At 46.0% G+C, this 9121-nt stretch overlaps 1 long non-coding RNA gene across 1 annotated transcript; it reads left to right on the top strand.

The window, feature by feature from the left end:
- Positions 1–593: 593 nt before the first annotated feature.
- Positions 594–838, top strand: LOC309339979. Its single transcript, XR_014155723.1, has 2 exons — positions 594–707; positions 745–838. It is a non-coding gene; the product is annotated as an uncharacterized lncRNA (long non-coding RNA).
- The last annotated feature ends 8283 nt before the right edge of the window (positions 839–9121 follow it).

The following is a 9121-nucleotide window of genomic DNA, read 5'->3' as shown; positions in this document are numbered from 1 at the left end:
TTTTCACTTTATGACTGCTGTTCCAAAAAATACTCCTTCATAAAAGTCATTGCATTACTTTCTTCATTACATTATCTTTCCGTTGCTATATAATTTTATGGTATTACTCCACACAAAAGTGGTGTTATGAGCCATCAAACCTCAGAAATACACTTTTCACAAAAGGTTTCCAAAATTTTGGCCACTAGTAGAAGTTGTTCATTTTAAAGTTCATGTTCTTTATATATGGGATCAGATTATTATGATTTATGTTTCATGATTATATATGTGTTGGAAGCTGCCCAGAGTAGCTGGGGCAACCCAGCCAGATGGGCAGGGTAGAAATAAAAATAATTATTATTACTACAGTGGTACCTTGATTTAAGAACAGTCCTTTTCCGGAAAAGATTAAGTTTGTAAACCGAGGTACCACTGTATCATCATCCTCATCATCATCACTGCTACTACTACCTCAGATTCCATAAGCCTAGCTCTTCTCTGGGATGGATTTTGTTTGGCCCAGTCGTGGCATCCCCTCCATCTCCAATGTCAGTCCTTGTTATTGTTGGTTTCTGCTCTCTTCACTGTGCAGCGAAGTGCTTGTCACAAGACAGGTGTTTACATTCCACAGTCAGCGTACTGTTGGGTTTTCCCACGGGAAAGGGAGACTGGATGTGACGTACACTGGTTTCCTGTTTTTTCACTGTTCTTTGCAGTTCAGTGTGTGTGTGTGTGTGTGTGTGTGTGTTTCTCTCCGTGCTTTAGAGGAGAGAGGATGCTTTTCTCTGCTCCGGCAGAGGCAAGATGTTTTTCTGTAATCTACCAGCTTTGAAATGTAAATAAAGCAATATAGAGTATGTGCACGTACTCCTCATCATTCCGCTGTGCACGGGACACTGCTTTTCAATAACATCTGGTTCCGGGCCCAGAAAAACGCAGTCATCTTAAGAATGGGCTCCAGAAGTCGAATCGGAGTGCCGGCAAAGGATCGGAATGCAGGGGGACAGATCGGAACGGAATCTGCTCTGCGCGTTAAGATGATTGATGAGGTATGTGCTACTGCTCCGGGCAGCCTGCCAGCTTCTAATTAATGGCTTTATGGCTGGACTTTGAACTTTTAAGGCAGTTTTGCCGGGCTGGGGAAATCGAAAGTAACTTTTAAAAGTGCTCTTGGAGTAAAGCAGCTGCAATAGTGACGCAGCATGGATTTAAGGCAGCATAGAGAAAGCACTTTAGAACTTTCCTTTTGAACTTGCCTTTGGAATGAGGTTTGAAGCAGCTGCAGTTAAGCAGAGTGGCACAGGCTCACAGGCAGAGGCTGTTTTGAACTTGCCTTTGGAATGAAGCAGCACAGACGCAGCTTGTATAAAGCAGCATGATTTAAAGCAGCAGAGATGACGCAGAAGGCTAATGCCAGAGTCATGATGGCTAGCTGCAGAAGGCTGGCTGAGGCAAGTGGGGAATCTGTTACCACTGATCAGCCAAATGCTCAACTCACAGTAGCCTGTGATACTGCCATGATTCAGAATCAAGCAGATCGCCAAGGTGATAGCTGCATGGGCAAGAGGGAGACTTCACAGTCGTCATCCCATAGTGCAGTGGAACCACCAGATGGCGCCAAAGCTTTGAAGGCAGTGAAATGCTACTCGTGTGGACGTCTAGGCCATATGAAGAGGGAATGCAAATATCCCAGGGCCAAGACAGAGCAGCGCAGTGGAAGCTCATCGCGTGGAAAAGGCCGAGGCAAAGGCAAAGGTCCAGTGTCCAGGACAACGCAGCACAAGGCAATGGTCTCACGCTTCACTCCAAAGGTTGCAGAGGTCCAGAAGACGTCTAGATCTTTCTTCGTTGTTGATTCAGCAGCGACCCACCACATGTGCAACGATAAGCGACTGTTCGTGTCTTTTACACCGCAGGAAGGTGCGATTCACCAGGCGGATGACCACACAATCCCCAGTAAAGGCTACGGAACTGTTGTTCTTCACAGTTTGGACTTATCGATACAGAATGTGCTTTATGTGCCGGATGCCAAACATAATCTGCTCAGCGTTGGACAGCTGAATGAGCGGAATATTGACGTTTCCTTTAAGAACAAAAGGTGCTTCATCACAAAGAAAAATGATTATGTATTGTATGCTGAATATGTTGATCGTTTGTATGTTTTGTATTTTGATGATATTGTGCAGGATGACACTTGTTGCATTGCAGGTTCTAACAAAAGTTTGCATGCAGAATGTATTCATGATTTTCACAGGAAATTTGGTCATTTGCATTTTGAGGCAGTATCTAAAATGCCTGCCTTGGTTGAAGGTATGACTATTAAACCCTGCAGGTACCACATGAAGTGCAAGGCATGCGCAGCGAACAAGGTGAAAATGGCTGCGAAAGGTAAGGTGTCTAGTAGGCAAGCTACAGAACCATACCAAATTGTTCATGCTGATTTGGTTGGACCACTAGCGCCCTCTTTGGGAGGAAACAGGTACTTCATGGTTCTCATTGATGCATTTTCCAGGTATATTTATGTGTTCAATCTCAAGCAGAAATCAGAGGCTTTTCCTAGGTTCAAGGAATTCTGTGCTTGGTTGGAAAATGTGCATGGTAAGAAGGTAAAGACTCTTTTCAGTGATCGCGGGGGAGAATTCACTTCTCAGCAGTTTGAAGCATTTCTGACTGAGAAAGGAATTCAACACGATTTGTCTAGTCCTCGCTCGCCATGGCAGAATGGACTTGCGGAACGAGCAAATCAGACATTGCTTCAAGGGTTAAAAACCTTGCTGCATGATGCAAATCTACCAGAGAGTTATTGGGCCGAAGCTCTCTCATGTTTCACTTACAGTTATAATCGCAGGTTATCTTCAGCGATTGGTTGTACCCCGTATGAGAAGATGTTTGGCAAAAAGCCATACATCAAACACATGAAAATTTTTGGTTCTGACATATGGGTTCACTCACCACAAAACTCCAAGTTAGACAAGCGTGGATTGCATGGTATCTTTCTAGGTTATCAGAAAGGGTCTTACAGAATAATGATGACTGACTCAAAGGCAATTAAGCTCACAAGAAGTGTCGAGTACAATGCCAAGTGGGGGGAGAATGTGGGAATTTTCCAATGTTATCCTGATGACAGTGATGAGACTGAGGATAGTCAACAACAAAAGCAACCGCAACAACCCACACCCACTGATGAAGGTTCTGATTCTGAGTCTGAAATTGAATCGGGTGATTCAGAGGATTTCAAGAGTGCGAAAGCCTCTATGCGACCCTCTGAAAGCTCTGGTCAAGAATTGGAGGAACCATTGTTCACAATAGGTCACTTTTCTCCCAAGAAGGAAGAGGAGAGTATTGAAGATCTACGGCTAATTCGCAGGTCACAGAGAGCCCCAAAGGCAGACCTCCAAAGAGATTTGCTGATGAGTTTGCTAAGATAGCAGTAACAGCTGTTAAAAGCTCCAAGAAGGTATTTGAACCTTCAAGTTTCCAAGAAATCCAGGATTTGGATTCAAAGGAAGCTGAGCCATGGTTAAATGCCATGAAGGCTGAGCTTGATTCCTTGGAAAGGAACAAAACGTGGGACCTTGTTCCAGTAGTTCCAGGAATGAAATTGCTTGGAAGCAAATGGGTCTTCAAAGCGAAGACTGATCAAAATGGCAAGATAGTCAGACACAAAGCCAGATTGGTAGCCAGAGGTTTTGCACAAGTACCAGGTGAAGACTATCACGAGACCTACTCACCCACAGTGAGGTATGAGAGCATTAGGCTTATGCTCAAGCTAGCTGCAGAGGAGAATCTACACATTAGTCACCATGATGTAAATACAGCTTTTCTGTACGGATCTCTAGATGAATCACTTTATATGCTTCCACCTGATGGCGTACAGGTAAAACAGGGATTTGTTTGTGCTCTGAAGAAGTCCCTTTATGGTCTCAAACAAAGTGCAAGGTGTTGGCACACAAAACTCACTGAAGTATTGTTTTCTCTAGGTTTTAAACAAGGGAAAGCTGATCCATGTGTATTTGTCAAAGAGGAGGGGCAAAAGAAACTGTATTGTTTGTTTTATGTTGATGATCTTTTATTCTTTTGGAAAGATGTCACAATGTACAATAACGCCCTAGCTCAACTGAAAGAGCACTTTGACATGAAAGATCTTGGTGAGGTAAACAACTACCTATCTCTGGAAATAGAGAGAGATCAAGATGGTTACATTCTAGTACACCAGTCACGGAAAATTGCTGATGTGTTAAGCAAACTAAACCTGATGGATGCTAACCCTGTAGACACACCGATGACAACAGGTTATCAGGTAGATGACACTGAAGAAGCATTTTCTGACACTACACTGTACAGAAGTGTGCTAGGCAAGCTAAACTTCATTGCCAGATGTTCAAGACCAGACATTGCTGTTAGCTGTAATTTGCTAAGCAGACAAGTCAACAATCCTACTGTTAAGGATTGGAAAGCTCTGAAACGCATAGCGCGGTATTTGAAAGGCACTATGCATTACAGACTGAGATTTAACAATCAGAAGTCTGGTGGTCTTGAGATATTTGCAGATGCAAGTTTTGGAAGTGACACTACAGACAGGAAAAGTACGTCTGGAGTTTGCTATATGTACAATCAGGGTCTATTTGATTGGTCATGCAAGAAGCAAACAACAGTTAGCTTAAGTACTTGTGAAGCTGAGCTGAATGCACTGTCTTATTCACTTAAAGATTGTGAATGGTTGTTACAATTGTGCAAAGACATGAAAATTCCTGTCAAATGTCCAATCCAGGTTTACCAGGACAACAAAGCATGTTTGGCTTTGCTGAATTCTGAAGGTTGTAAGCAAAACACGAAGCACTTGCAATTGAAGTTGCAACATGCTAGGGAACGTATTCAAAAGGGACTCGTAACGGTGTCCTATATGCCAGGTAATGAAATTCCTGCTGATGTATTGTCCAAGATTGTATCAAGGGATCAACACTGTACCTATGTGCAGAAGTTGGGTTTGTACTGATATTGTACGAACACGCTGCCCAGTGATGTTCACAGAAAGGGGGAGGATGTTGGTTTCTGCTCTCTTCACTGTGCAGCGAAGTGCTTGTCACAAGACAGGTGTTTACATTCCACAGTCAGCGTACTGTTGGGTTTTCCCACGGGAAAGGGAGACTGGATGTGACGTACACTGGTTTCCTGTTTTTCACTGTTCTTTGCAGTTCAGTGTGTGTGTGTTTTGTGTTTTTTTTTCTCTCCGTGCTTTAGAGGAGAGAGGATGCTTTTCTCTGCTCCAGCAGAGGCAAGTTGTTTTTCTGTAATCTACCAGCTTTGAAATGTAAATAAAGCAATATAGAGTATGTGCACGTACTCCTCATCATTCCGCTGTGCACGGGACACTGCTTTTCAATAACAGTTATGGCTTGGTCTTTCCCACAAATGTGAGACGACTCTGGCTGTTAATAATTTCAGATTTATTGCTAAAACAACAAACTTGGACGGAGCTCCTCTACTCATCGTCCTCCCCACAAGATGGAGTTGCCCGGACTGAGCTCCTCCCCCTTCCCCAGTACGGAAGCCCCCACCTTCTCTTCCAGTATCTTTTGCGCTCCGATCCTACGAGATTTGGCAGAGAATGCTTCCTGCATTCCAGCCTCTGACTCACTCCTGTAGCTCTCACACAGCTGTCTGTCACTCTGTCTCTCTTTTTCTTCTCCCCTTTGTTCAGAGCTCAGATGACAGTTCCTCTCCCCCTCCTCTCTGCCTTCCGCTGCTAACTCTCCTCTCCCTAGGCCTGCTTCTTCTCTGGCTGGCAGCACCTGAGCTTCGCTGCCAGTCCTCTCTTTGGTCAACCCAAGACAGGAGCAAAAACAAAAACCTGAAGCTACTCAGCTTCCCTAACAATTCTGAAGCTGACATTTAAGTGTTAGTTTCTGTTTCCCTCACTGAGCAGCAGCTGCAAGTCATGGGACTATGTTTCCATTCCACAGTCAAGTTACTGTTGGGTTCCCACGGGAAAGGGAGACTGGATGTGACGTTCACTGGTTTCCTGTTTCTTTGTTCTGTCGTTTCTTTGAGAGTTGCTCTCTGCTTCTCACAGAGACAAGATGTATATTTGTATGCTCTCAGCATAGTTTAGGAATAAAGCTTTTTGCAATGTAGCACCATACCTGCTTCATCCTTTCGTTTGCGGACTCTGGGATTTTACTCTGCTGGGCTCAAGGCAAGATGAGCCGTATCAGCTCAAGGGCCAGAGCTGAACAATAAAAACTAACATCAAGATGCCTCTGAAGTTCAGACCAGCCCAATTTGTTGGGATGCGTCCGAGGGAAACGGGGGCATTTGGCAGGCCCCCAGCTGGCTCCAGCCCACCGGCCGGTAACCGGGCAAACTCCGGTCCTCAGAACAGCATCAAACAGCGACCCGCAGCTTCAGAACTCTTCAGAAGCTGAAGCACCCTCTAATCAGCAGAGTAATTAACTCTTCACGACAGAAGGGTGGACACAGGCATATGTAAAGTATATTTACAAGCAGTTTATTCAGCATAGATCAAGACAAAGAAAAACATGTCTGCTCTCCTTCATGTCTGAGAGCAGGAAGCATGAGGCAAAAGCTATACACAAACGGAAGTTCCCAGCAAGCTGTGCTGGAATGTAAACAGATATGTGACATACAATAGCTCCTCACATCTGTTTAGGTGGAACAGAATATCAATATCCTAACACAATCATGGTAGAAAAAGGAATAATTTGAGAAAGATTGTTCAAAGAAAAAACTGTAATTTACTGTTTATTGTGGGGGTGTTAAGTTCCCAGGTGATATAGGGGCCACGGTTGAGCTCCGTGAAAATATATGAGGTTGGTCCCATAGAGGTATGTTTTGAATTTCCAGGCAGCTATAACATTCCCACAGGGAGCCTTACCAAGAGAGGCCACGATCCCACGATTCTCCTCCATGACTTGGGTCGATTCGGTTTCATTATGTAGACATTTACTTTAAAGGTGGGAGAAGGAAGTATAGTCCTATTTCTGTGAGTGGAGCAGCGGTCTTTTCACTCATGCGGTTTACATGCTCTGAAAGATGGGATCTATTTTGTTATTTTAATTTTAAAAGAATGGAGTGGAACCAGATATTGACCATCTTGTTAGCCTGGGGCAGGGGTCAGCAACCTTTTTCAGCCATGAGGCGGTCCACCGTCCCTCAGACCATGTGGGGGACCATACTATATTTTTGGGGGGCGATGAACAAATTCCTATACCCCACAAATAACCCAGAGATGCAGTTTAAATAAAAGGAAACATTCTACTCATCTAAAAACACACTGATTCCCGAATCATCCATGGGCCGGATTGAGATGATTGGGCCACATCCCGTCCCAAGGCCTTAGTTTGCCTACCCCTGGCCTGGGGAGCCACATTCTTGTTGAAGGAGGCCAGGATTCACCCCCAAGGCTTGGGATGTCCCTCCTCCCCTGCCGTAGGACTTGGGATCCAGGAGAAAACTCTTGGAATAGCCTTGCCAGGTGCTCAGGGACGGACTCACCTGTCCCCATGTCCTTCTCTTTGCAGATGTGCTGCGGTTGCACATCCCTCCCTCAGGGGTGAGTATTGGAGAGAACCAGAGCAGGGACTCAGACCTGCCCTCCTTGCCCCCCACTCGGCACTCTCGGATGTGGAGAAGCCCTCCCTATGTGAGGAACTGCCGGAGGTGATTCAGAACTGCCAGGCAGCTCAGCTCAGGAACCCAGAACTGCTGCAAGCAGGAGGCGGCCCAAGCCATCCTGGTGAGTGATGGGAGGTGTGGGGGACCGCCATGGGGAAGTGGGGGAGGGAGGGGCTTTGGGGACAGGGTTGTCTGTCTGCCAGAGAGGAGGACCTTACTGCCCTAGGTTCACATATCCCGTTTGAAAGGTGAATCATCTTAGAGACTTCCTGTGAAAATCTGGGTCAGGAATGCTTTTCCTAAAAATGGACAAACACACAAGATGTAACCGGCTGGGCATTCACATAAACAATACTCTTCTATATATTCTTATCACAATATCAAATGTTTATCTTGCACACAAACAACACATGAAATGCAATAATATAGACGGAAGTCCCAATAAATCAGTTCATTCATAAAGACCAAATGTTTCACATTTCTGTTCCACATATGTTCATAAAGTCCAAACTGGGGACTACTACAGTTCCACATTGTTGACAAGGTGTGATGGCCTGGGATTTGGACTTGGATGCTGAACCTGAAGGATCCCAGCCTGCACAAGATTCCCCGCCTCCAGAACCAGCTGAGCCAGGGCTGGGGCATGAGCCTGAAGGGTCCTCACCTGTGCTGGAACCTCAGGTGCAGGCACCAGCTGAGTCTGCTCTGGCTCCTGAGGTGACGGAGGACCCATTGCCTGCAGGTGCTCCACTCTCAGCCCCATCAGAGGAAGCTGAGGTTGCCTCTGGGTCCGGTAACCCTCCAGCCACTCCTGAGCTGCAGAGGCTCAGGGTTAGAGAGGCGAGTCACCAGAGGATCGGGGACACCCTATGCCTCAGGGCAGATAAAAGCCAGCCAGCCCCAGTCCCAAGTTGCGGGAGCAACATTGTTGGTTGCTAGTTCCTGCCTGAGCTCCTGACCCGCCCTGGCTCCCTGCTTGCAAGCCTCTTCCTGACTTCACCCGACTCCCTGCCCTGCACCCAGCTTCAGCTACTACGAACTGCCTCCACGTTGCACCTTTGACCACGGACTGGACTTGGACCTTGCCTCTCGGGTAACCCACAGGACTGTAACCTTATTGGACTTTACCAAGTTGTGGGGTCTGTGTTGCTCCCGGACGGGAGGAAGGAAGTCAAATGACACCGAAGTTGATTCAAAGAAAGAGTTTATTCTGCTCTCCGGATAGCAGAAGGCACTTGTGTGGTCAGTCCACGGCAAGTCCAAAGAAATGAGAGATTCCATGCAGTATATATATCCTCCAGGCACCCTCTCCCCCCTTCCCCAGGAATCCAGCCACGTCAGCTTACACACGCAGGTTGACATCACAGATGTTCTTGCTCCGGTACTCTTAACCATAAAAGGGTTTTCCTGTTCCTATACTCTTATCTTGGAGTAAAAGGTCACCAACTCTAAGAACACACTCTGGCGCTGTTCCCGGACTAGGTCTGTGCATCAGAGTGTGGTCAGG

Source organism: Podarcis erhardii (assembly GCF_964252035.2).
Source record: "Podarcis erhardii genome assembly, chromosome: 4".
Lineage (NCBI taxonomy): Eukaryota > Metazoa > Chordata > Lepidosauria > Squamata > Lacertidae > Podarcis > Podarcis erhardii.
Note: the sequence above shows the minus strand (reverse complement) of the source record. Positions and strands in the feature narration are given on the sequence as shown.